We start from the raw sequence: 26967 nt of genomic DNA on the forward strand, positions 1-26967 counted from the left end.
TCATATTTTTAGTTTGTTGTCAGATTCTCCCTTATGTGTATGAAAATAATTACCGGCTCATATTTTATTCATATTTTATCCTGAGCACCTTTCTCTTACTGTGCTTAAGAGAAGGCCGCTGGGGCCAACATGGAAGCAGGATTTCCACCTGAATAAATGCAGATGAGGAATGGAACTTTTATTCTTGTTTTGTAGTGTCAACTGCACAAACTGACTTCTAACCTGCGGATGGTCAGAACCGAACAGAGCAGGTTAGAGTCAGGAGAGTTAGGAGTCAAAGACAGGTTTAGCTTCAAAGTGAGGGAAAGAGCTTGCATGTCAAGTAAGAAGGGACAGGGATAAGGCTTTTAAGTGCAAAGACCACAAATGGTTGAACCACATTCTCCAAGTCCATGGCTGAGCTACAACAAACAGTCTCTAAGTTATTTTGACTCTTGAGCTTTGTGATTGTCCAGTAGGCACAGAACCAGGCTTAAGGTGGCTAGGAGAATCAACTGAGCATCTGGTTTGGTTCTCTGTAATTACAAGTGTGAAGGATTGTTGGTAGTTACAAGCACAGGAGACTGTTGGCATGATAAGATCAGGACACAGTTTACTGGCTGGATCTTTCATCTGAATAAGTGCCTATTAGTTTCTTGACAGTAGGTTTAACTTCCATCTCATGTTGCTGCTCCTCCTGATTAATCTCCAGCCTTTGGAGGGAAAAGCCACAGAGAAAGGGGATCTATCTGACCATCTGTGTGTGCCTTCCATCTCATGCTACATTTCTCTCCTGTCTGATCTCCAGCTCCTCTAGAATGAAACTTCCACATAAGGATGAACATTCTCACTCCTGGTCAATTCCAGTGATTTTGACCTCTCGTAGGTTATCATCCAAACCCTATTCCCTATTCTTCACCATCCTATTCTTCTCAACTCTCTCATCCCCAAGTCCCAACAAGATACCATCTACTTTTTTTACTTCACCTTCTGGAAGTCTTGTTCCATTTCCTCTTAAGTCTTCTCCTCTCTCACTCCTCCCATTTTCTAACAATCAGTGAAACCTGGCTTCTCTGATGATGCCGCTTCACTGGTCACCCTTTCCAGTTCTGGCTGCACCTTCATTCATTTCCCTTGGCTTACTGGAGGAAGCAAGGGAGTTAGGATACCTCTTTCTCCTATTGCCACTTTTAGATTCTCTCTCTATTTCCATCACTCTATAACCTCTCTTCCCCTGAGGTTCATTCTCTTTATATCTGCTGTCCAATCTGCTTCCTGGTAACTATTTTCTACATGCCTCCTGATCACTCCCCTTCCTTCCTTAATGAGTTTGGTAACTGACTCATGGGTTTTCTCTTCTATCAATTCCTATTTTCACAGAATGGGACTTCAAAAGTACTTAGTGTGTCACCTTTAAACCTACTTACATCCAATGAATTACTCCACCATCCCATTCCAGCCACACACAAAGATGGTCATACCCTTGATCTTGCAATTAGGAATAAAAACCCTACCTCCACATTTCAGAATTCTGAAATCCCTTCTTTTGACCAGAAAACATCAGTTTTCCATTTTTCTTCATGTCTTACCTGATTGAACCCTATTCTTCATCTACCCAGTGACCTCTAATCTCTCAACCCCTCCATTGTCTCCCAGACATCTCCCCAGAACTAGCCACTCTTTCCTCTTTTTCCCCTCTTGACTCCTCAGTGAACCAATTCACTCTAAATCGTCCTCCTCTTTTGAATCCTTAGTCCCTTTATCATAGCTCCAGTTATATTCTAAGTGTCAGTTTGGGATCGTTCCCTCCTTTTGCCACCTTCCCTGCTGGACATTCTGACTGGGCCCACTACAAATTTAGGTTACACAATCTTATCTGGGCTCTTACTACCACCAGATAATTCTCTTACAGCTCTATTATCAGCTCACTCTCCCACTCTCTGCAATGGTTGTTCTAGTTGATTTTTTTTTTTTTTGCAAGACACTGGGCTTAAGTGACTTGCCCACAGTTAGGTACTTGCTAAGTGTCTGAGGCTGGATTTGAACTCAGGTCCTCCTGACTCCAGGACTGGTGCTTCATCCACTGAGCCACTTAGCTGTTCCTGCAATGGTTCTTCTAAACATTCTCATCCTTCCTCCAACCTGCCGTGGATCCCCGCCCCTTTGCACCCTCTCAACTGAGAAATTTTCCTTATTTTTTCAGAAAATTGAAAGCATTCACTGTGAGCTCCCTCTTTCCCCTTCTCCTCATCTCCCACCATGCAGATACCTTTTGCTCCTCTTTCCTCCTTCCTCCCTGTCTCACAAGATAAAATGACCTTATACCCATCCTTCCACTGGAACAAATGATCCTTTCCATCTCATCTCCTCCCAAGACATTATTCCTTCTGAAATACCCACTCTCACTATTTTAATCCCTCCCTAGCTACTGACTTCTTCCCTTTGTCCACAAACATGTCCATGTCTCCCTCATACTGAAAAACAACTTTCATTTGATCCTTCTGTCCCCAGCAACTATGATCCTATATATCTTCTGCTCTTTGTGCCTAAACTCTTTGGAAAGACTATTTGAATGGATGTCTCACCTTTATCCCCTCTTATTATTTTCTGAACCCCATGAAACATGGCTTCCAATCTAATCATTCAACAAAAGATGTTCTCTCTTAGGTTACCAATGATGTTTTATTTATAAATGCAATGACTTCTTCATTTTCATTTTTCTTGACCTCTCTGCAGCCATTGGCACTCTTCATGCTCTGCTCCTTGGCACTCCCTTCTCCTTAGGCTTTGGCGCACACTTTTACCTGGGTCTCCTTCCACCTATGTAACCATATCTCTGTCTCCTTTGATGAATCTTCCTCCAGATCACCCCCTTTAACTGTACGTGTCTCAGGGAGTTCTGTCCTGGTCCGTCCTGGTCCATCCCGGTCCCTCCTCTCGTTCTATACTACTTCCTTGGTGACCTTATCACCTTCCATGAGTTTAATGATCATCTCAATGATGACCCCTCTCAGATCTACCTCATCTTCCCGAATGTCTCCATGAACCTCCAATCTCACATCTCGAACTCTCTTTCAGGAATCTAAAACTGGATTACTAATAGATATTTTAAATTTATTGTACAAAAAGGGGTGGCTAGGTGGCATAGTGGATAAAGCACCAGCTCTGGAGTCAGGAGTACTTGGGTTCAAATCCTGTCTCAGACACTTAATAATTACCTAGCTGTGCAGCCTTGGGCAAGACACTTAACCCCATTGCCTTGCAAAAAAAACCTAAAATTTTTTTTTTATTGTACAAAAGTCTTCAATAGACAAACAAGGTTTAATATTAGATCCTGGAGGTAAGAGGAAGTCATTGCAGTTCACTGTGTGTGCATGTAGGGGATGGAGAAAAGTTAGCCCTGTGCTTTAGGAAGAACATTTTGGGAGTCAGAGAAGTGAGAGAAATGATACTTATAGTTAGAGGATATGGGTTTAAAATTCATCTTGGATGCTAATTGCCTTGGTGACCTTGGCCAAGTCTTAGATTCCTCATGTGTAAAGTAAGAGTATTAGGTTAGATGGTCCCTGGCAGACCTTCCAGGTCTAGACCTAGCAGTCTATGACCTCCTGACATGGAAGTGACAGACCAGAGGTGCCCAATGAGAATTTTGGGGCATGCTCATTGTGGAAACTGTCTTACCTGACTCTACTGACTTGTGACAAGGGAAGAGAGAGAGAGAGAGAGAGAGAGAGAGAGAGAGAGAGAGAGAGAGAGAGAGAGAGAGAGAGAGAGAGAGAGAGAGAGAGAGAGAGAGAGAAAGAGAGAGAGAGAGAGAGAGAGAGAGAGAATGTGTGTAGAGGGTAAAATGTGAAGGTAAGAGTAAATAGTGAAAAGAAGAATGCTAAGAAAACAAGATAGTATTGACTTCCCATTAAACCATTAGAGAAAATCCACAAAAGAGGGAAAAGAGAGGATCAAATGTGGGACAGACTGGTGAGCTTGCTGACTTTGGAACTAACTTAATGTACTGAACTGAATTGGAGAATTAGAACTTTGTGGGGTCATAGATGGTTCTCTTTTTTTGTTGTTTCAATGCAGAAATGATCTTATTTAGGGTGTTTGTCAAATGCAGAATATAAAAAGTTAAAGTATCCATGGAGGTATCAAAGTATAGGAGAAAGAGTGCTGGTCTTGTCAGAAAACCCGGGTTCAAGTTATGGCTGCTCATCTTTTTAATTGATTAAGATTGCTTTTTGTTATTTTGAATTTACAAACCTCAATAATGAAGAACATTTTTATCTACAAAGAAGATCAGAAGAAAGGCAGCAAAGATGAAATATGAATCTCTGTTGCCTCTAATTTGGTGTTAAAAAGTATATATAATACATTTGAGTTCTAGATCTAGGAAGTCCACCCTGTCAGTTACAAAGCTTTAGCCCATTCTGTTTGACCCCAGGGGCAGAAAAGAAATAATGATGAGAAGTCACCAAACCTTCCTTATAATGTGAATTCTCTCTCAAAGTACATTGGACTGCCTTTGGAGGCAGTGAGCTCCCCTTCTTTGAGAGTCTCCAACAGAGACAGGAGGACTGACAAGTGTTGGGGACATCAGACAGTAGATTGTGGTTCAGGTGTGATTTAGACTGGGTCATCCCTTCTGACTCTGAAATTCTGGGATTACATCAGTTGTTTTCTACCTTGGGGGGCGGATTTGAACAATCACATTTTTTTCAATTGATTGCATTTATGATCTGTCCACCAGATTGCTTTCTTTCCCATTCTCCCTCCCCCACCATCTTCTACCCCCTCACACTTGGGTCAGTGACTGGAAGACCTCCTGTTTTTAATTCCCCTGCTGGAGCCTTGCCCCCCTTTGTGGAGTCTAAATATAACTATGGCATATGTGTTTTTCCAAGTCATGGTGTTTATAGGAATGGAAACATTTGAAAGCAGATTTTTCAGAGATTCTCTCCCATGATTCTGGTGCTAACCATGTCAAAGACAGACATCTAAATCAAGACTGTTTTCTTTCTTTTCTGCTCTTCTTCTTGAGGAGGAAAGTGCACTTGATGACAGCATGAATCATCTTGACCACCCTGTTGCTTCCATTTTCTGGGAAGAGCACTGATTTATTAAATGGGGGCTTGACGTAGTTCTCCAGTTAGTGCCTAGTATCATTAGATAGTGTCCACATTCAGGAGCAAATTTCTTTTGTGTGTAGTTCTTTTTTGTTTGTTTTTTGCAAGGCATTGGAGTTAAGGGACTTGCCCAAAGTCATACAGTTAGGTTATTTTTAAATGTTTGAGATCCAACTGGAACTCGGTTTTTCCTGACTCCAGGACTGATCCTCTATCTACCTAGTTGCCCCAAAAGGAGCAAATTTCAAATGTTTCAAGACTATCCCTTCTTCCAGAGCCATATTTTGTCAAATAGCCCCTGAATTTGATCTTATGCTCTTGCCACTTCACCCCATTGTCTCTCTAGGAGGAGAGAGAGCAGAGGACTTCTCAAGGTGGAGGGGTAGCATGATCAAAGGGGTAGATCAATGAGTCCAATTCGGAGATTCCATTTTACAGGTGAGCAAACTGAGATCTAGAGAGGAAAAGTGATAGTTCTAGGTCACAGAGTTAGTTTTTGGTTGAACTAGAACTAAGACTGAACTCCCCCACTCTGGTGGTCTTTTCAGAGGGTCACACAGATAAAATAAATAATAATAATAACAACATTAAGGTTTATAAAATACTTCACATATCAGCTCAATCGATATTCACAATAACCTCATGGTACTAGGTATTATCAATACCCTTATTTTACAGAAGAGGAAACTGAGACTCTCAGAGGTTAAGTGACTTACTCATGGTCATATAACTAGTAAGTGTCTGGAGCAGAATTTGAATTCATTTCTTTTGGATTCCTAGCCCAGCATTGTGTCCATGATCACCACCAACTTTCCTGATGAGCCAGAGAAATGAACAAGTGGACGGTTCAAAGGGTCTGTGCAGATTTTCCCCACCCTAGCATTTCCTGTCAGAGAAGCTCACACATAGATTTTGCTGTGCCTTCTTGGCTCCTACTGATCTTGGCATCCTACTGATGATTCTTCCAATGTAGACCACCTTCTCACCAATAATCGCCCTCTCCATGGACAGAAGAGAAGCTCTCCATGTGAACAAATCTTCATCAAGTCCAACTAACTTTTATTAAGTGTCTCCTTTATGCAGTGCACCAGCTGGGACACTAGGGATTCAAAGATAAAGACCCCACTGAACTTATATTCTATTAGAGGATATAATACAGATAAATAATCGGAAGGTAGTTTGAGAAGGAAGAAAAAATTCAATATTGAGAGTTGGGTGACGGAAGGAAGATGTCACTGAAGAGTTGACATCCACCCTGGGCCTTAAAGGCAGACATTTCCTATCTATGTGATCTGAAGACCCACTGGTGTGAGCTTATCCATACCAAATTTAATTAAGATAAGTTAGTGTTATGAGCCTCCCAAATTTCACTAGGACAAGATAGGCACCATGGCCACCCCACATTCCATCATGTTTTCACCTTGTATGACTCTATACTAAAGGATCAACATCCCAATATGATTGATTCATCATTTTGTAGCATGGGAAAATAGGATGTCAGAGCTAGGAAGGAACTTCAAGATCCTCTAGTCAAATCAAAACTTTATACTGGTGAGAAAACAGACTCAGGACAGGAATAAGGTCTAAGTTCACACCTCAAATCAGACACAGATGCCGTGAAGGAGCTCAGGTCTTCTGACTCCTACTTCATCCAACGTAACAGGCTTCATCTTGTGTTCCATTCTTTTAGCCATTTGGAGATTCCCTGTTGGCCACATCAAATGCCTCATGGAAACTGAAAGAGGTTTGGTTCTGGGAACATGAAGTTACCTTGTAGTAAACCCTCATAAAATTTAATTACAACATTTTAAAAGTTTTGATACATCAAACGAATTTGATTTATTGGCATAAAACCATAATGCTCCCTCCTTCATGTTAACTAGCTATGGCTTCATGGGTAAAATGTTTTCTCCCCAGGAATCAGATTCTGGAAAAATCACAATCTTGACCTGGGAGGGTGGTCCCAGCCCAGTGAACAGGCCTAACTTGGGGTAAGAAGCAGAGATAGAGCCTGACATGAGCAATGAGTGCATAATCACAACAATCATCAGTTGATCCATCAATAAGAATTCATTAAGCACCTACTTAGTATCAGACATTGCAATGGACTCTGGGAATACAAAACAAAGGTGAAAATTGCCCTCAAGGAATTTATAGTTGATTCAGGAGAAACAGTGTAGACATCTAGAGACATATACAAATACACAGGGCACACAGAAGGTAATCACTTCTCTTTATATTTTTTTTAGGTTTTTTGCAAGGCGAATGGGGTTAAGTGGCTTGCCCAAGGCCACACAGGTAGGTCATTATTAAGTGTCTGAGACCTGATTTGAACCCAGGGACTCCTGACTCCAGGGCTGGTGCTTTATCCACTGCGCCACCTAGCCGCCCCATCACTTCCCTTTCTAGCTGTTACAGTGGTAGCTCATTTTCCTTATTCATTTTACCCCAAATTTGGAGTCTTGGAATTTAAGGTAGTCAAGGAACATGCTATGATATGTCTTCATTATTGCTAAAATTGCGACACCTTTTCCATTAAACAATTCTCTTTGAGTTCTTGTTATCCATTAAATGTTAAATATATTTAATTTTTTTGAATTTTTCTATAATACATTTTAAAATTACAGTATGATCTCATATATATTCCAAACTATAATGTTAATGTTGATATATATTGATATTATCATAAAGAAGCACATTCATATGTTTATATATTTGAAAATAAAAATATGTGGCAGCTGGGTGGGATAGTGGATAGCTATCTGAACTTAGAAAGAACAGAGTTCTTGACTTCAGAGCTAGGATACAAACTCATATGCCCCAATCTCACATCTTCCATGCCTTCTACTCCACTATACTTCCAAGGACCTAGAACTCACATCTTTTTGTACTTTGTGGTTTACAAAGCACTCTCCTCTTAAATATCATTTATAGTTCATAGACTAAGCAATCATCCATTGGCTGAGCTAATTAAAAATGGAAGTACATAGTTTAAAAAATAAAAATACCAATATGTGTGTTCACCATTAATAAACTTATCTATAGATTTGAACATATTGTGACCAATATTTTAAAAATCTGCAAAATTTACCCATATATCCTTATCGTCAACTCATTGCAGTATTTAGTCGAGAAATCTCCCAATGATTTTATTTCGTTTGAAGTTTATTTTATCACAGTATAAAAATACCAACATACTTCATTTTTGGTATGTGTTGTATGGGGAAGGGATATGCTTATGCTGTTGTTTCATCTTGACTATTCTCTGTGATAAAGAATTCTTTTTCTTTGGAATAAAGTTTCTTGAAAAGAGATAACAGTGGAAACTCATTTGGAATGTATCTTGGAGGAAGGTAAAAACATTACTATTCTAGATTGCCCATGTCAAAAAAAGGAAAGAACTTAGTTTAATTCCTATCTCAGAAACTTATCAACTGAATGATCCTGGGAGAGTCACTTACCCTTTTATAGCCTCAGTTTTCTTGTATGCATGTAAAATGAGGCTTAAAATGAAAACTTACTTTATAGGGGTATGGTAAGAATTAGATGAGGTAATTCATGTAAACAGTCCTTAGCAAACCCTAAAACAATATTCATCCTAGTTATTAAAAAAGGGAAGAGAATAGCGCCTGCCAACTAAAGGTCAGTGAACTTGACTCTGACCGTCAGGGAAATTCTAGGGTGGATCATAAAAGTGATGGATTGGCCAATATCTACGAAGACATTTGGTGGTTACAAAAAGAGAACATGGTTTCATCAAATCCAAGATATGCCTCAATTTATTTTTTGAGATGTTTACTAAACAAGGAGATGAAAAGAATTCCAGAGATACAGTTGATTTTAGGAGAACTTTTGGTAAAATATCTCATGAGATTTTCCAGGGCCACACAATTGTCCGTCAGTGTAAGACTTCAAGTAAAGGCTTCAAGTAAGACTTCAAGTAAACCCATCCGTTGGTGGGTATAATGTAAATGGAATTCTGGACCAGGCACAGGTTGGCACAGAGGGCCTTTGAAGTCTTTTCTGACTCTGAGTGTCTGTAAAATGATATCCACACAGATAAGCATATTGCAAGGAATCAATATCATAGGGGAAAAAGAGTGATCTAGGAAACAAAGTGTCCTAGGAGTGTTTGGGGAACCCTTGGCTTGCAGTGATGAGGGACTTTTCAAGAAAGAGTTATATTTTGAAGTAAGAAGAGGATTTGAACAGGTAGAGATGAAGAGGGAGTCTGAGGAATGATCTACATGGATGAATAGTGGATGAAACATACAATGTTGAATTTGAAGAACAACTTGTTTGGGTTTTTTCCCCTGAAACCTAATGCAATGGAGTGGACTTTTAATGGTTCCATATGCTGATGAAGACTTTGTTATGGTCCTGAAAATGTCTCCCTATAAAAATGGTGGAAATATTCAATTTGGAGAAGATGGCACCATGGGTAGTCATACTTGAGTCATGCCCTTGGCCTTGACCTTGAGAAGGAAGCTCAGACACAGATATAGATAGAAAAAGCGAGAGTTGAGAGTTCAATAGAGCCCAGAAATTGGTTTCCTCAAAGGGAAGTTTGAGTATCTGTGAGGTCCTCTTAGGGAAATGTGACTCCAGCTAGGAGAGAACCTTGTGACCCCCGATATTCAGAGTAGCAAGGAGTTCTTGGGACAAGCTGCAGAACCCTGAGACAGCAGGACTGCAGAGGGAGTGTGGGATCAATGATGAATATTTTGGACAAATGGAAGAAATCCTCCTGGTTGCTGAGGAGTTCCTATATAGTTGCCAGATGAAATGGATAATTTTATGATCAGGCAGAAGCTGGAGCAGAGCCATAATGTGGAGGGGCAAATCTAGACTTTGTCTTCTACCAGTATTGTGAGCTCTATGGACTGTGCAGGTCTTATTGAAGGGATTTGACTTGCTCAGATTGGAACACTGTTTAGGTCCTTGAAGAACCAACCCTCCATGAGGCAAATGACTGTGTCCTATTCATCTTTGCCTCTCTGTTTTCCTAGAAAACAATTGATAAATAGATTTTGAATTAATGAATTCCAACTGTCTTGTATGCATGGGAATGTTTTTTGATCTTAGAGCAATTATTCCTAAATTATTCCAATCATGTATGAAGCTTGCCAGACATGAAGTGAGATCTGTAGAAATGAACATTCCTCTTTCCTTATGTCAAGGACACATGAAATAGTGAAGATGGTGGTTTTCTAAGCTCAGAAAGAGGCTTTGGATGTCTAAGGAGAGGAAGGAGGAATGGGGTGGAGAGATTCAGTTAAATGAAACTGCCTAGGATCATAGAATTCAGAAGTGAAAAGATCAATTCAGTGAAATCTCCCTATTTTATACATGAGGAGAAATTCATTTATTCATTCATTCATTGATTCATTCATTCTTCCTTTCCTTCCTTCCTTCATTCATTCACTCATTCATCCATTCATCTAACACATATGTCTTGAGGGCCTGTGGCTTCCTAGCTGATGGCTTAATGATTAGCTTGTACATCTGAGGGACAGAAGAGCCTTTTTTCATCTATCCAGTTGCCAGCCTATATAATGGACTTGCATCATTTTCTAGTAGGAACAATCCCTTTAATGTCTCATTTTGGCAGCCACAGCCCAGCTCCTCAGTGAGAATTGGGGAAAAGTCTAGGACCCTCAACTGCAGACCTAGTCCCACAATTTCCTTTTCATGCCTGTTCTACTAAAGGACAGGTCCAACTGTCCAATCCACTTTGATCTGGACCACTCCTGAGCATGGATGACCTCTCCCTCTCTCTCCCCCCTGCCCCCGCTTGTCTGTCTATCTGTTTCCGAATGTCTCTGTTTCTCCGTGACTCTGTCTGTCTCTCTCTGTTTATGCGCCTGTGTGTCTGAGTCGGGGGGATTAGTAAACACTTCTACTATTCTCTTCTATCCCCCAGTAAGAAGGCTAATATTTCCATAGAAATGATATAGTTTGATCACAACTAGGAAAGTGACTGTTGGGTGGGCTTGTAAAACTCAGACACTTTCCTCTTTGCTCATCTGGAATAAATTTCCCTCTTAGCGCCAAGCCAAAGCCAGACCTCTCAGTGGATTGCGATAACATTCAAACACTGCAGTGCTGTCCTAGACTATTATTTAATTGAAGAAATAGAAGGAAGCTGCCAGGAGCAGGTTCAGAGCTTAGCTTGCTCTACAAGGTCTGGCAGCAGTTGACCAGGACGCTAACTGGGCAGGATGGAGCCAGGGGGCAAGGACAACTCAGATTTCTATAGCCTTTGCCAAACTCATCATTGCCACAAGGTGACAATCCTCAAATCACATATTTCTAGCTAGAGGTCATATAACCCACTCATTTTACAGAGGAGGAAACTGAGACCCAGAGAATTCAGTGATTTAACCCCAGCTCCTCTGTCTCCCAAAGTGGCATCTTCACTCTGCATTATGATCTTAGAGCTATTAAGTCCCAGAGCTGGGATTCAAAACTAGTTCTCTCCTGACTCGAGGGTCACATAGAATGTTTTCCCCGCCCATGTCATCATTCATTTGTTGTCATGGTCTTCTTTGATTATGAAGAACAATAATCAATCCATCTCTATTTTACAGTTAAGGAAACTGCGGCAGATAGAGGTTGACTGTCTTGCCCAAGGTCACACAATTGGTAAGTGTCTGAGGTCAGATTTAAATTTGGTCTTTCTTACTTCAGTCCTGGTTTGGTACTCTATCCACTATGTCGCCTAGCTGTCCCTGTGGATGGGATCGTTTACATTTGCTGTAACCTTGCGTAGTAGGTTGCAATTTAGTTCTCTAGCAGTTAAGGGATTCCCACTCTTAGGTCACCATGTTAGGGGATGGGTCCATCAAGATGTTATAAAATGATTGTGATGCCTAATTTTCTTACTCGTAATAGCAAGTCAAAACTAAAAGGGTGTTGCGATGGTCCTTATTGGAAATGTACATTTTGTTCTGTTACTATATTCCACAATACCCATGCTGTCTCGATCGAGATTGGGGAGCAGGTGGCATCACTGATCTTGGTCTTGTGATCAGTCATCACACTGATCAGAGCTCATATGTCTTTTCCTTCCCGATGTGGTTGCTATGCAAATAGTTTTGCTTTTGTTCAATTCATGCTGCATCAGTTCACACAAATCCTCCCAGGTTGGACTGAGACAATTGTTCTCATTATTTCTTTTTTTTCCTTTTTGGTTTTTGCAAGGCAGTGGGGTTAAGTGACTTGCCCAAAGTCACACAGCTAGTAGTTGTGGCTGGATTTGAACTCAAGTCCTCCTGACTCCAGGACTGGTGCTCTGTCCACTGCACCAAGTAACTGCCATCTCATTATTTCTCATGGTACAATAGGATGCTATTCCATTCATATACCATAATTAGCTCAGTCAGATCTTCCTAACTGAAGCCAGTTTTCTACCTGCTACATCATATTGCCTCTTAGCTATTAGTGTCTCTTAGACTTTAAGTTGTAGAGGGGGTATACTATCTGTAGTGATAAGAGGAGTCCTTCATTGGCACTCCCTCTACCACTGAGAACACAGATACAGACAAAAATATATAGATATATTCTCATACTATGCCTTTAGATATCATGTCTGTACGGAGACTTTCTAAATATTCAGAATTGGTAGAATGAATGGTTCTGATAGAACAAAGTGTTGTTATGAATATTTTGGTACATGTCCTTTTCTCTGTGATGATCAGATGAGATCATCGTTGAGTGCGCAGTGACTGGTCCATAGTGAGCACTATATAATGTGTTATTATCGACTATTGATCTTTCTCTTAAGATTTTAGCTTCATTGCTTTGACTGGGGTAAAAATGTGAATTTTTTTATCATCAAAATTGCCCATTTTATTTCCTGTGATCCTTCTTTTGATCCCTTGTTTGTCAGAAATCCTTCCCCTTTCTATTGTGGTGAGAGATGCTTTCCTTTATTTCTCTTCTTGTTCATTTAAGATTGCTGCTCTTAGCCTCACATTTTCCGGTCATTCTGGATGATAGAGTCCGTAGAACTAGAGGAGAGAATGGTATGATTAATCAATCCACTTAAGGATGGCAGGGTACTGATACTGTGGGGAACTAAACATCTTACACATGTGTTTATACACATGTGGATTCCATCATCCTGTTGTTTTAACTGATGATTTCTCCCAGATCTTCTGCAAATCTGATGCATCTATCACCAGTATCTTGATCCAAATCTCAACTGAAAAAATGTCAAATAGCACAGATGTCTGGGAAATTCCACCAGTGATCTCCTTCCTTGGGGATATTGAACCATTCATTCCCCCAGGTCTGAATATTTAGAATGTCTACACAGACACAACATAGCAAGGCATGTTATTTGGATATACTTATATATTTTTGCCTGGCTTTGTGTTTTCATTGGTAGAGGGAATCCCAGAGAAGAACTCCTTTTATCACTACAGATAGCACCCTCTCTGCAACTTATAGTCTAAGGAAGTCCAAGAGACACTGAATGGAAAGCAGGTGGAGAACAGGCTTCAGTCAGGAAGATCTGGCTTTGAGTTCCTTTTCTGATACATATGGCTGTATATCCCTGCCCACTCGCACATGGCCCTGGCATCAGTAATTATTAATAAGTGACTGATTAATTCATATAAGGATATTCATGTAGGTTATATCTGTACATTGGTTGGAATCTTTCAAACTTCTCTATGGAGGAAATTTCCATGAAGAAATGAAACTCTGAAGGTCAAATAAGATGATGAAAGGATTCTCACTCATTCCATTTAAGAATGAGTTAAAGAAATTGAGGATGTTTGTCTGGAAGAGAAGAAAACTCAGGGAAGAAATACCTGTCTTAAAGCCTTTGGAAGAAGGTGTAATCATATGGAAGGGAGATTGGACGACTTCTGCTTGGCCCTAGAAGGACTAACCAGGAGCAACAGGTAGAGTGTGCAAAGAGAAAAATATAAGCTTGATATCAGAAAAAAAATTTCCTAAAAATGAGAGATATTTTAAAGAAAGATGGGCTTGCTGATTAATTTTTTGCTAAATCACCACTTTCTTCTCCATAGTCATCTGGAACCAATGGCCAGATATGAATAAGGATGAGTAGAGATGGCCCTGCAAGAATCATGGTTAAGTGACTTGCCCAAGGTCATACAGCTAGTGCTAATATGTATCAAACGTCTGAGGCTAGATTTGAACTCTTGGCTCCTGACTCCAAGGTTAGTCCATTGTACCACATCATTATGGCCCAGGGAGCTTAGATTCTAATGGACATGCCAGTCAGACTATATTCTCCTCTCTCTGAGATAACCTTTGGGGTCTCCAGAGTTGTGTTGTCTCTCTTCCAAACTTGCCCCTCCTGCCTGCCACAAAGATGCCACAATGAGGAGCTGAGCTCACCCGGAAATGAAGGGTTTTGTACAGGAGTCTGTCCACCCCCATAAACCTCCCCTTCCTTCCTCTATTCTCCTGAAGTCATAGAATGTGGGCCAAACTTGTTCTTTGTGGTTAAGGAAAAAAATGCATGAACTAGCAAAATCTTGGAAGCTATGTTTTATAGACTAGAAACCCTTAGATGATTTCCCGCCTGATATAAGTGTCTTTGATCTGAGATGTTTTTAAAAGATTGAGGAGGCTAGTCATAAGAGGAAACATTAATCTTGGTCCCGTTCAGCCCATCTGGGGAGATGGGATTATTCACCAACCAGGAAAATGGAGCCCATTTGGGAAAAAAATTCATACAATTCCAGAATCTCAGAATGAGAAGTTGACTGCAAAGCCACTTGCTCCTACTTGCACAACAATGGCCTCTGCAACATCCCAATCCAATCTTTATTGGAAGCATTCCAGAAAGTGGGAACCCGTAAGATCCCAATTTGCTTTTGGATAGCTCTCCATTTTGGCAGAAGCATTGAGTCTAATTTGGTTTCAATGCAACATTTATCCAATATGCCTAATTCTGCCCTCTGAAGTTAAATGGAATAAGTATAGAATTCTTTCTCCTTTTTTTAGTTTTTTTTTCTTTTGCAAGGCAATGGGGTTAAGTGACTTAATTAAGGTCATACAGCTAGGTAATTATTAAGTGTCTGAGGCCCATTTTGAACTCAGGTCCTCCTGACTCCAGGGCCAGTGCTCTATCCACTGTACCACCTAGCTGCCTCTAGAATTATCTCTTTTTCTGATGCTGGGCCTATCCAAACCTGAAGATAACCATTACATTTCACCCCTAGAGTTTACTCTTCTTCATATTAAATACTTCCAGTTCCTGCCACTGCCTGTTATGCTAAGAAAATAAAGTCCCTTTACTTTTCTGTCTTGTATCCTCTGGATGCTTCCTGGCTATCAACATCCTTTCCATAATATGGCACCCAGAACTCAATATCCTTTATGTGATGTGACTAGGGCAGAGCATAGTGGAACTCTCAGCTCTGCCATACCTCATTTAATGTAAAATTGTCTTTGTTTGCTTTGATGCCAGATCTTGCAGCTTGTTCAGGCTCACCCAGCTAGTGAATGTTTGAGGCTAGATTGTTTTTCTAGGACAGAGTTCTCTCTCTCTCTCTCTCTCTCTCTCTCTCTCTCTCTCTCTCTCTCTCTCTCTCTGTGTGTGTGTGTGTGTGTGTGTGTGTGTGTGTGTGAGAGAGAGAGAGAGAGAGAGAGAGAGAGAGAGAGAGAGAGAGAGAGAGAGAGATGCACCTCTGGTGAAGTCCACAGCCTCCTGAAAGTAATGCTTTTAAATGTACCTAGAATGTATCTGAGTTCTGGATGCCATATTATAGAAAGGGCATTGATAGCCAGGGAGCATCCAGAGGATGGAAGACAGAAAAGTAAAGGGACTGTATTTTCTTAGCATAATAGTCAATGACAGTAACTGGAAAGATCAGTTAATAAACCTCAAAGCATTTGCTGAGAACCGCTCTGGGTGCCATGATACAAGTAAAGAAAATAAAGCATTTACATTCAAGGCAGTGGGAATGGAGTGCTAAGAGTTACAGATTTATGCATATATAAATATTGATGATGTCCTCTAAGGACAAATATACCTTTTTTTGCAAGGCAGAAGATCATGATCATACAACTAGGTAATTATTAAGTGTCTGAGGCTGGATTTGAACTCAGGTCCTCCTGATTCCAGGGTTGGTGCTCTAGCCATTGCTCCACCTAGCTGCCCCAAAATAAATATATATTTTGTCTGATTTTCTTTTTTTAATAGCAAATATGCATCTCCCCATTGTATCAAAAGCACAGTGGATGGTCCCTACAACCTAAAAGGAAGAAGATTCAGGTTTTGTGAAGGTTTTTAGCAGATTTGATAAGGCTCAAAGGTCCTGCTGGGAGGGGCACTCCACCTAACCTAATGGAATTCTTGATAATGAACTCTTTCTCCATAATGTGGCACGAAGCACATCCTGAATTGAGGGGGACAAGCACAAAAGTAGTTTTATCAGATCCCACCTTCATTCCCCCAAATCACACTGTGGAGAGTGTGGGGGGGGGTTCTAATTTTCCAACTAGTCCCTGTTGCATATGTAGCTTGCAGAAATGTGTGGTTTTGAGAAATGTAATGCACTTGTTTATTAGTTTAATTCTGTTTGTTCCTTATTAGGACAAAGTCTGGAGATGGGTTAGAGCTGAGTTAGGGTTTAGTAGCATATGTTTCATTCCTTATGAAGGCCAAACTCATGAAGGTCACCAGTATATAGAATCTAAAAAGGAAAGAGAATTTCAGTGTGTGATATAGTTAAATCTAAGGTGCCTGGCACATAGTGGATACTTTATCCGTGTTAATTGATTAATTGATTGATTGAGGGAGGACATGACCTATAGGGGAATGGGGGAAGTCTTCTTGCAGAGGATGATGCTTGAGTTCTCTTTGGAAGGAAGAGAAAGATTCTGGGAGGTGGAAGGGAGTGGAAGCTCATTCTGAGCATGGAAAATGGCAGCCAAAGTCAAGTGTGATAAAGAGAGAGACCAGTTTGGCTGAATTGCAGATGACGAGAGGGGAAGCCGTGCAAAATGAAGTTCTAAAAAGAATTGGGGGCTAATATTGTGAAAGGCTTTAGAAATTAAGTAAAGGGATTCATAGTTCATCCTAGAGCTGATGGAGAGCCACATGAATTTCCTTAGGAGGAGAGTGGCAGTTAGATTTACTCTTAAAGAAAGAATCTTTGGGCAGCTCTGAGAAGATCTTACTGAAAGAGGCAGGAAATCCCTTTAATTGGGAGATTCCTTGATCTGAGGGGTCCTTTTAGCTCTTGAGTTCTCTGACTTGAATGCTATCTTTTCTATTCAATTCAAAAGTCATTAACCCTTTCTGCAAGCAAGCCATTAAACTCATTGCTAGGGATACAAAATTAAAAAAAATAACATTCTACTGAAGGTGACAGAGATGCTATGTGCTTTTTTTCCTTTTGTGTGAGGTCTGAAACTATGATTTCATTTGTGTAGAGAATTTCCAGTGAAGAAATCTCCTCTACCAATGTAGATTGTCATTTGTTTTGTAATTTGTAGTCTTGAACTGTGTCTGAGCAATTGAGAGGGTATGATTTCCCCAGGGTCTTACTATGAGGATATGTCAGAGATAGGACTTATTCCTTGGACTTTCTGTCTCATGGGCCAGGTCTCTAACCACTTTACCCCCTCCCCCTCTCCCCAGGCATTCACCTCAATACATTTGAATACAAGGTGCTATCTTATGGGTGACAAAGGAGATATCAGACCATGTGCTCTTGGGAAAAGAACAGAAAAATTACAAATAAATGTAAGAAATCAGAAATGCTAACCACATCTCTATAGATCATGATACAATGAAAAGGTAAACTAGTACAGCAAGTACAAGCAAAACTCTAGACTGAAAAGGACCCTTAGAAATGACATCTTGAGGGGCGGCTAGGTGGTGTAGTGGATAAAGCACAAGCCCTGGAGTCAGGAGTACCTGGGTTCAAATCTGGTCTCACCACTTAATAATGACCTAGCTGTGTGGCCTTGGGCAAGCCACTTAACCCCATTTGCCTTGCAAAAACCAAAAAAAAAAATGACATCTTGAATACTCAGGATCTCAAAAACCAATTCCCTTGCAATGAATAATGACATGAAAGAGAAAGAGTCCTGTTGAGTCTCAAATCTACTTCTCTGGCCCTAACCTCTCCGTTCCAATCTAACATCTCTAGCCGCCTATTAGATATCCTCAACTGAATGTTCCATAGGCATTTTAAACTCATCATGACCCAAAAAATATCAATCTCTTTCCCCTCAAACTCTTCCCTCTTTGTAACTTTTCCAATCATTCTTAATCTAGGTGTCATCCTCAACTCTTCACACTTTCTCTTTCCCTCATATCTAATCTGTTGCTAAGACCTGTCGGTCTTACATTAGTAACATTTCCCTTCTCTGATACCTCTACCACCCTAGTTCAGGTCCTCATCACCTCATGTCTGAACTAGGGCAAATTGGTGGTCCTGACAAACGTCTCTCCTAGTTCCATCCCCTGCTCAGATGCCAAAGTGATTTTTCTACAGTGGTCAGTCTATGTCATTCCTTCCCTGCCCAATTAACTGCAGTGGCTCCCTAGACTCTCTCAAGGAACAAATATAAAACCAGCTGTTTGGTTTTCAAAACCCAGGCTCATCATGTGCTGTGCCCCGCCTCCTCATTTTCCTGACCTTCTTACTTACCGCAGGGGACAGCTCAGGTGTGTATCTGGACATTGATTGAGAGCCAGGTTGAAGAGATGTTACAGGAACACTTAGATGTCATGAAAGCCACCAATACTTACTGTAGTGAAAACAATCTCTTGATTTTATTGTTGAATATCCAAACTTATATGTAACGAATATAATAAAACGTATCTGGAACATGGCAAATCAGATCCAACCCAGCTGCAAGGCTTCCCCGGTTAAATTTATGATATTTATCCTTCGAAGTCTGCAGACTTCCTTATAAGAAAGTTTCCCACACACTTTCAGCTCCTCAGATGTTTTAGGTCAGGCTTCATTGATGAGTCAACCAATCTGTTAATGAGCAAGAATACATGCTCATCCTGATGGCCTTCATCATCATCAGAAAATACCCCCCCCAAGGGGCTGGCCCTCAAAACTTACTCCTCATACCCCTCCCCCCAAAACTTAGTGACCCTGACCTTTTTGGTTGCTCAACAAATAAAACGTATCAGCTCCTGACTTGGTGCCTGGGATACTCTCTCTATACAATGTTGCGTACTGATTTCTTCCAAGTGCAAATAAAATCTTGCCTTCTATAGAGGAAACCTTTCTGATGGCCCTGATGGTATAATATAAGGGGTACAAATTGGTGATAATAGAGGAAAGGTTGTGTGTTTTCTCCCCATTCAACCAAGAACTCCTTAACAATGATTGTTTTTTATATACCCAAATACTGCATTGCACATAGGGGATTTGGTATTTAGATCATGATAGGTTCTTCCTAAAGGTTTACTGAATGGCTGACTACTATGCTGAGTTTTGGGTATATAAAAAAAGGAAAAAACCTCAATCCCATCTGTCAAAGAGCCCATATTCTTACTGGGGAAGATACCATAAAAGAGAAGTCAGCTGCTGGACAAATTGAAAGTTCTAGTGGGAGCTGTGATGCGGCAGATGGCAAGGCCCAAGAGTGTCTGTTTCTTATAACTAATCTACTTTTATTTAAAAAAGCAGCAAATAGTCTTGATATTTCCTACCTGATAATATAGCTCAATGTCTGTAGGTGTACTTTTTTTCACTACTCCTTTTTTCTTTATTTCTCTTGAGATTCAAAGACCTTTTTTCTCCTCTGTATTTTATTATTATTTTAACTGGTTATCTAAAATATCCTACTCTTAAGAGAGGATCAGAAAAAAGCAGGAACTCTGAGTAGGGAATGTCAGGAGGGAAAGTTAAATGAAGAGGTATTTAAAATTCTCTCTTTTCATCTCTCTCTCTCTCTCTCTCTCTCACACACACACACACACACACACACACACACACACACACACACACAGACAAATCCATCTACCTACTTCTATATCTACATCCATATACACATCCATATCATTTATCTATTACCAATCTCTCATTTATCTTTTATCAATTATCAACCTCTTATCTATGTTATTGATTTATCTCCTCTGTTTCTCATCAATCAGTCTCTCACTCATCTGTTATCTATTTTCAGTTGATTTAATCTATTACTGATTTATCTATTTCTGAATTTGACAACATTAAAAGCTATAGGAATTCTATATACAAAGAACAATACAGCTTTTTAAAAAGTACACAATAAATTCAAAAGGCCAATTTCAAAACAATATTACTTATCTCTCTTCTCTTAACTTATTTTTATTTGTGTTTTGCATTTAAAAATGCTTCAATGATCTCTCATTTATCTCTTTCCTATTTTTTTTATCACTGTCACTAATATCCTCCCTTATAAATCTGTTTCTCCTCCCCCAATTATAAAAAAGTTTCAAAATAGTGAAACAAAATAAATCTACATGACTATTTCTGAAGATGTCAGTCTCATCTGGAAACTGTTACTTCTCTATTAGATACTGAAAGGTGTATTTCTTTATCAACCCTCTGGAATCTGGTTGGTCATTGGTGCAGAGATCTTAAATTATTCTTTCTTTTTTGATTTTAAAATAATATTTATTTTAAACATTTGTTTAAATTTTTTTGAGTTCTAAATTCCCTTTTTTCATCCCACCCTTCCTCTACCCATTGAAAAGGCAAGAGATGCGTTTGAAGATTTTATATATATATATATATATATATATATATATATATATATATATATATATCTGAAATCAAGCAAATAATGGAAAAGATGTTTCCATATTAGTCATATTGCAAAAAAAGCAAGAAAAAATTATGCTTCATTTTACATTCAGACTCCATCAGTTTTTCCCCTGGAGGAGGAAGGTTTTTTTCATCATATGTACTTTCAATATTGTCTTGGATCATTGTATTGAGATCCTCATATAACACTACTGTTACTGTGTATAATGTTCTGGTTCTGCTCACTTCACTTTGCATCAGTTGATCTTTCCAGGTTTTTCTGTAACAATCCTGTTCATCATTTCTTATAGCAAAATAATATTCCATTCTAATTATACATCTGCTATAAATATTTTGCAATATAGGTCCTTTTCTTTTTTCTTTCATTCATCTCTTTGGGATACAGATCTGACTGTGATATAACTAGGTCTAAGGGTATACAGGTATACTCTTTAGGCATAGATTCAAATTTCTCTACAGAATGACCGCACCATTTCACAGCTCTACCAAAAGTGTATTAGTGTGTCCCAGTTTTTCCATATCCCCTCCCACATTTTTCATTTTCTTTTTCTGACATATTATCCAGTCAGATAGGTGTGAGGTGATATCTCAGAGTTGCCCAGATTTGCACATAGAGCATTTTTTTGTATGACTAAGATAAATTTGCTTTCTTTTTTTGAAAACTGACTATCTCCTTTGACCATTTATCAATTACCCAATAATAACTTTTGTACTAGTAAATTTGACTCAGTTATTTGTATATTTGTGAAAAGAGGCCTTTACAAAAGAACCTTACTCTAAAATTTTCCCCGAGTTTTCTGTTTTCCTTTGAATTTTGGCTGTGTTGATTTTGTTTGTTCAAATTTTTTTTAGTTTCATGTAACCAAAATTATTTATTTTGCATCTCATACTGCATTCTATCTTGGTCATAATTTTTTTCCCTTATCCATACTCTCATGATTTGCTTATGATATCACATTTAAAAAATATTTATATATGTGTATACATTTAGTACACACACATGGACAGACACACAGACACACAGACACACAGACACACACACACACATTGTGAGTTGTTGGTCAAATAGTGAGTTCTTGTTCCAAAAGTTCGATTCTGTGGGTTTATCAAACACTAGACTACTTTGGTCATTTATCACTATGTAATTGTGCACCTAATCTTATCCACTGATTCACCCCTCTGTTTCTTAACCAATACCAGATTGTTTTAATGATTGTTGCTGCTGCTGTTTTGTTGTTTTAGATGTGTCTGACTTTTCCTCACCCCATTAGGTTTTGCTTTGCTTTTTGGACAGACATAAACATGGTATTTATTACATGAAATGTATTCTTTTAAAAGGGGTGGGGAAAGGAAACCTAAATGTCTACATGTAAATAGAGTTAAACAGGCACAAGCATAATGAATCAGAGCTGTTTTCAACTGGCACAAAAACAAAGCAGTTGTCTGAAGAGTCTAAAGAGACCTTCTGAGATCTTGTCATAAATTCCATTACAAGGAATCAACTTTCTACTTTTAACGGGAAGAGGAGAAAGAGATTGAGTGTTTTGGCATATGCTAGTTTTCATTCATGACCAGTCTTGAGCATGAGTAGGTTTTCTAGAAATCAGTGCTGTTCTTGAGTAGTGTTGAAACTCATCAGTTTGTTATTCTCCCCTAGGCCCCCCTTCACAGTCTTTGACTGGCTCCTCATTTCCTATTTAATTAATGTTTATCCTTCATTTTCGAAGAAGACCACGGCATCAGGGAAGTGATATCACAACAAGCATGTGAATTGGATTAGAATAAGGGGGGGATTGTGCTAAGTCACCAGCCTCACTTTCTCCTCCAGAGCTATCTGACTCCAGTGGCCAGTTATGAATTAGGACAATTGGAGATAGCCCTGGATGTGAGGCAATGAGGGTCAAGAGACTTGCCCAAGATCACATAGCCAGTAGGATTCAAATATCTGAGGCCAGATTCAAACTCCCCTCCCTCCTCCTGACTCCAAGGCCAGTGCTCTATCCACTGTGCCACCTAGTTGCCTTAGTTTCCCATTTAGTCTGTACACAACTGAATGGTTATTGCTATGAACCCCAGCCAAGATGGTGTGGTTGAGTGAAGATACTGAGTAATCTGAGCCATCAGTGGGATCACTGACTTTCTCATTCTTCTGGCAGCAGAGAATCTATCTGAAGGTGACACTCATTTCCTTGGCACAGTAAGAATGGATGAAGAATGGCAGAATTGAACTCAGCAAGGAGAAGGGAAAATTTTCATAGACCAGTACATTGCACTGAGGGCAGCAGTCATCTAGAAGTAATAAGACTAACCTAGGAGTCCAGCAAATGATAAAAGCATCAAGCACAATGATTCATCATTGGTTCCCATTTTTTCCTTGGTCCTGAACTATGCCTAGACATTCTCAGTCCTTTGTTGAACATAGTCAAAGATGCAGGCATACAGGTCCACCATCACTACAAAGATAACCAGGTTGAAAATAGCCCAGAATACTAAGTAAGCGTCACTGTAGAAAGATACCGTGTTGAAACAGTTCGTAGTGTCACAGATACAGCTCCAGCCCACACTGGGTAATAGCACCCATTATGGCAGTAGTCCAGATGATCACAATAACAACAGCCTCCCCGCTGGTTGCTCATCAAGGTGTACAGCTGCTTTTGAAAAACTGTAACAGATCAATGAGACCCTAGAGAAGAAGCAAGTTGCTTACAGTTAGTCTTTGTGTATTGGGCCCTGTGCTGCGTGTTAGATAAAATTATGCCCGTCCAGCCAAGCTAGCCATTAAGTAATAAATAGGAAAGTGAAAACAGTGGTTGATGTCATGACTAGCAGATTGGCCAAGATGATGAGGATACAGCCAGTGATTCCAAGACCCATCACAAGCTCGCTGACCATCTTCCACTTAGTGGTTAAGTGCTTCCCACTCCAGTTATAGAAGAAGGCGATGGACTCACTGTAGTAGCATTATGGTTCACTCATGGCCATGTACTGTGACACCACTGAGAAAGGTTCCACGGCAGAGGGGACAGCCATGGTAGCTAAGCAGATACACAGGAATCCCTCTTCAGCACTGCCAAACTATGAATCCAAGTGCTAGTGTCACTTAGCAAATGCTAGTCCTACTTGGAGAATTCTCTACACCTGTGCTCTTTTAAAAATGACACACCAAATTAATTAATCTGCTCTTTCTCCGTTTTATTGATGTAAATATTTAGAGATATAAATTTTCCTTTATGTGCTGCTTGGACTATATCCCAAATTTTAGTATGTTGATTTATTTTTGTCAGGCTCTTTACTGTAATGTAATCATTTATTAGTTCTAAGATTTGTTCATTGACTCATTCTTTAAGATTAGATTATTTAGTTTCCAATCGATTTTTAATCTGAGTTTTCATGGCACTTTATTGAATGGAATTTTTTATTACATTATGACTTGAAAAGAATCTAATTTTTCTGTTTTTCTGCATCTGTTAGCCCAAATTCATGGTCAATTTTTGTGATAGAGCTATATACAACTGAGAAAATTGTATACTCCTTAAAGCTATTTCCATTCAATTTTCCCATGAAAACTATTATATCTAATGTTTCTAAAATTCTTTTAATATCCTTAAATTCTTTCCCATTTATTTAATGGTTAGATTTATCTAGTTATAAGGGGGGAAGGTTGTGGTAACCCACTAGTACAGTTTTATTGCCTATTTCCACTTATAATTCATGTAGGTTTTCATTTAAGAATTTGGATGCTATGTCATTTGGTGCATCTATACTTAATATCAATATTTCATCTTTTAATCAGAGGTTTTTTTTAGCAAATGTATCCCTTCTTGTCTATTTTAATTAGATGTATTTTTGCTTTTTCTTTGTCTGAGATCATGATTGCTACCTCTGCTTCTTTTTTAACTGCGAATCTCTCTGTTTTAGGTGTGTTTCTTGTAAACGACATATTTTTAGATTCTGATTCTGATCCATTCTGTTATCTGCTTCTGTTTTATGGATGAGTTCATTCCATTCACAGTTATGATAACTGATTGTGTTTTTTCATACACCCTGTTTATCCTTCTCTTTCTTTCTTTTTATCCTTTCCCTTCCCAAATGTTTCTTTTGTCTCTGACCATTGCCTCCTTTAATTCACTCTCTCCTGTTTTCAGAGGTAATTTTTGGAATCTCTATGTTTTTAAGTCTTCCAGCATAGTATGATCTAGGTAGAGGTGTGTTTTACTACTTCCCTGATCTATGCTCCAGTTTTTCTACCCGAATCACACGTATCCACCCTGAAACAGTGATCAAGGTTCCCACTTCCCTGCAGACCCAAACTCTGCGGTCCTAGTGTTCCTCCTTGGACTGTGACTAAGACCCAGGACTATGACCCAGATTCAAGTATAGAAATGCAACTGAACCTGCCCTTGGTGCCAGCAAAAGGATCCTTGTGAATCTCCTGCTCCATTGTCTGACCCTCTTATCATCTGAGGACTGAGAGGTCTAGAAACCACAATTATTTCCACTGATTCATTCGCCCCAAGGCCTGCTCCTAGTTTTCTGGATTTGGTTCTGTACTAATGGTCTGTTCTGTACTGTACTTCTTTCTTATCCTGGTGCAACAGACCTTTCCTGCTGACATTGTAAACTAGATATGTCAAATTCATGACCCAAGAGCCACATGCAGCCCTCAAAGCCCATTCATGTAGCATTTCAATTTATTATTACAGTCATTGGCAATATGGGTTATACTGTAGTCATAAATATTAAATCCTATATACAACCCTACAATGCAGCCCAGAAGAGTTAGTAGGTTGACCACCCATGTTCCAAACTGCCTTGGTCTGGAAAATTGTTCCACTCCATCTTTTTAAGGGTTCTGCTGCTCTAGAATTTGTGTAGATTCATTATTTAAAGGTATTTGGAGAGGTTTGAGTGAGAATTCAGGTAAGTCCTAGTCTTTATTATCTTGGTTCTTCTCTCCCCAATAAAATAATACACCATTAACTGTCAAAATAAGGAGATTCATCTCCATTCAGACCAGGACATGCACAGTAGGACCACAGAAATGTTGTAAGAGTCAGAAATAAATAAAATGGGATAGATTAAAAGCTCAATTATTTGTCAACAAAACTGATAATTTAGAAGAAATGAATATGTTTAAATATATAAAACACCTAGATTAACAAAAAAGGAAACAGATCCTTTAAATCATCTGATATCAGAAAAAGAAATTGAACAAACCACAAATAAACCTCTAAACGGGGAAGATTTCTAGGAAAAGTGAATATCAGACATTCAGAGAACGATTCATTCCAAAATTACACAAACTATTTTTGATAAGAAAAAGAAAATGTCCTTACAATCTCTTTCCGTAAGTATTGCTTTGATACTTAAATCAGGATCCCAGACCTTCTGGAATCCATTGGAAGGTGCCAACTTCCTGCTGACTAGGAGGAAAGCCTTCCCTGGAGAATGACTCTGAAGACCTTGGATGAGGACCAGCTTCTGCTTTAGCCCCAGATGTGGCCTCATGGATCCTCATAACAGCTTCCTAAAGGGAAGTGATTCCAGGAAGAACTGAAGATGGAAAGATGAGTGTGATCTCTTACAAACAACTCACTTTCCATGGCCAGCATCCGGTTGAAACTAGATTTTAAAAATAAAAGCAAAAAAAAATCCAACTCATTTTTTTTACACTCCAGTGACATACCATTGAACAATATAGGGGGACATTTACTAGGGATTGGAGTGAATCAGACATGACCAAAATAACTTAACTTTCTGTGAACACCCTGTGAGACTTGCAATTAGGATTCAGAGATATTGCAATAATGCAGGGGTCTTAGAATTTCCTTAAGGATTATTGCAGTGTCAGGGGGTCCCCCTCTACCTTTTGTGCTGCAGCATCCCACAAAAAATTGCTCTTTAGTTTCCAGTTTCTCTTCTATATGACCTGTCTTCCCCCCCTTACCTCCATTGACCATATTGTCCTTCAGGAGGTCACCTGGGCTTACCTGTCTCCTTCTCTGACTCTGATGTTACCACCTAACACATTCAAAGCTCTGGGACTTTGCTCTGAACACCAGGCAGTATTTGGGACACTCACATGCATATTTGACATGGAT

At 39.4% G+C, this 26967-nt stretch overlaps 1 pseudogene; it reads right to left on the reverse strand.

Annotated features, from left to right (window-relative positions):
* Nucleotides 1-592: 592 nt before the first annotated feature.
* Nucleotides 593-23899, reverse strand: LOC141522600 (lysophosphatidic acid receptor 1 pseudogene; annotated as a pseudogene).
* Between the last annotated feature and the right edge of the window lie 3068 nt (nt 23900-26967).

The sequence above is a fragment of the Macrotis lagotis genome, chromosome 4 (assembly GCF_037893015.1).
Source record: "Macrotis lagotis isolate mMagLag1 chromosome 4, bilby.v1.9.chrom.fasta, whole genome shotgun sequence".
NCBI classification, from domain to species: Eukaryota; Metazoa; Chordata; class Mammalia; order Peramelemorphia; family Peramelidae; genus Macrotis; species Macrotis lagotis.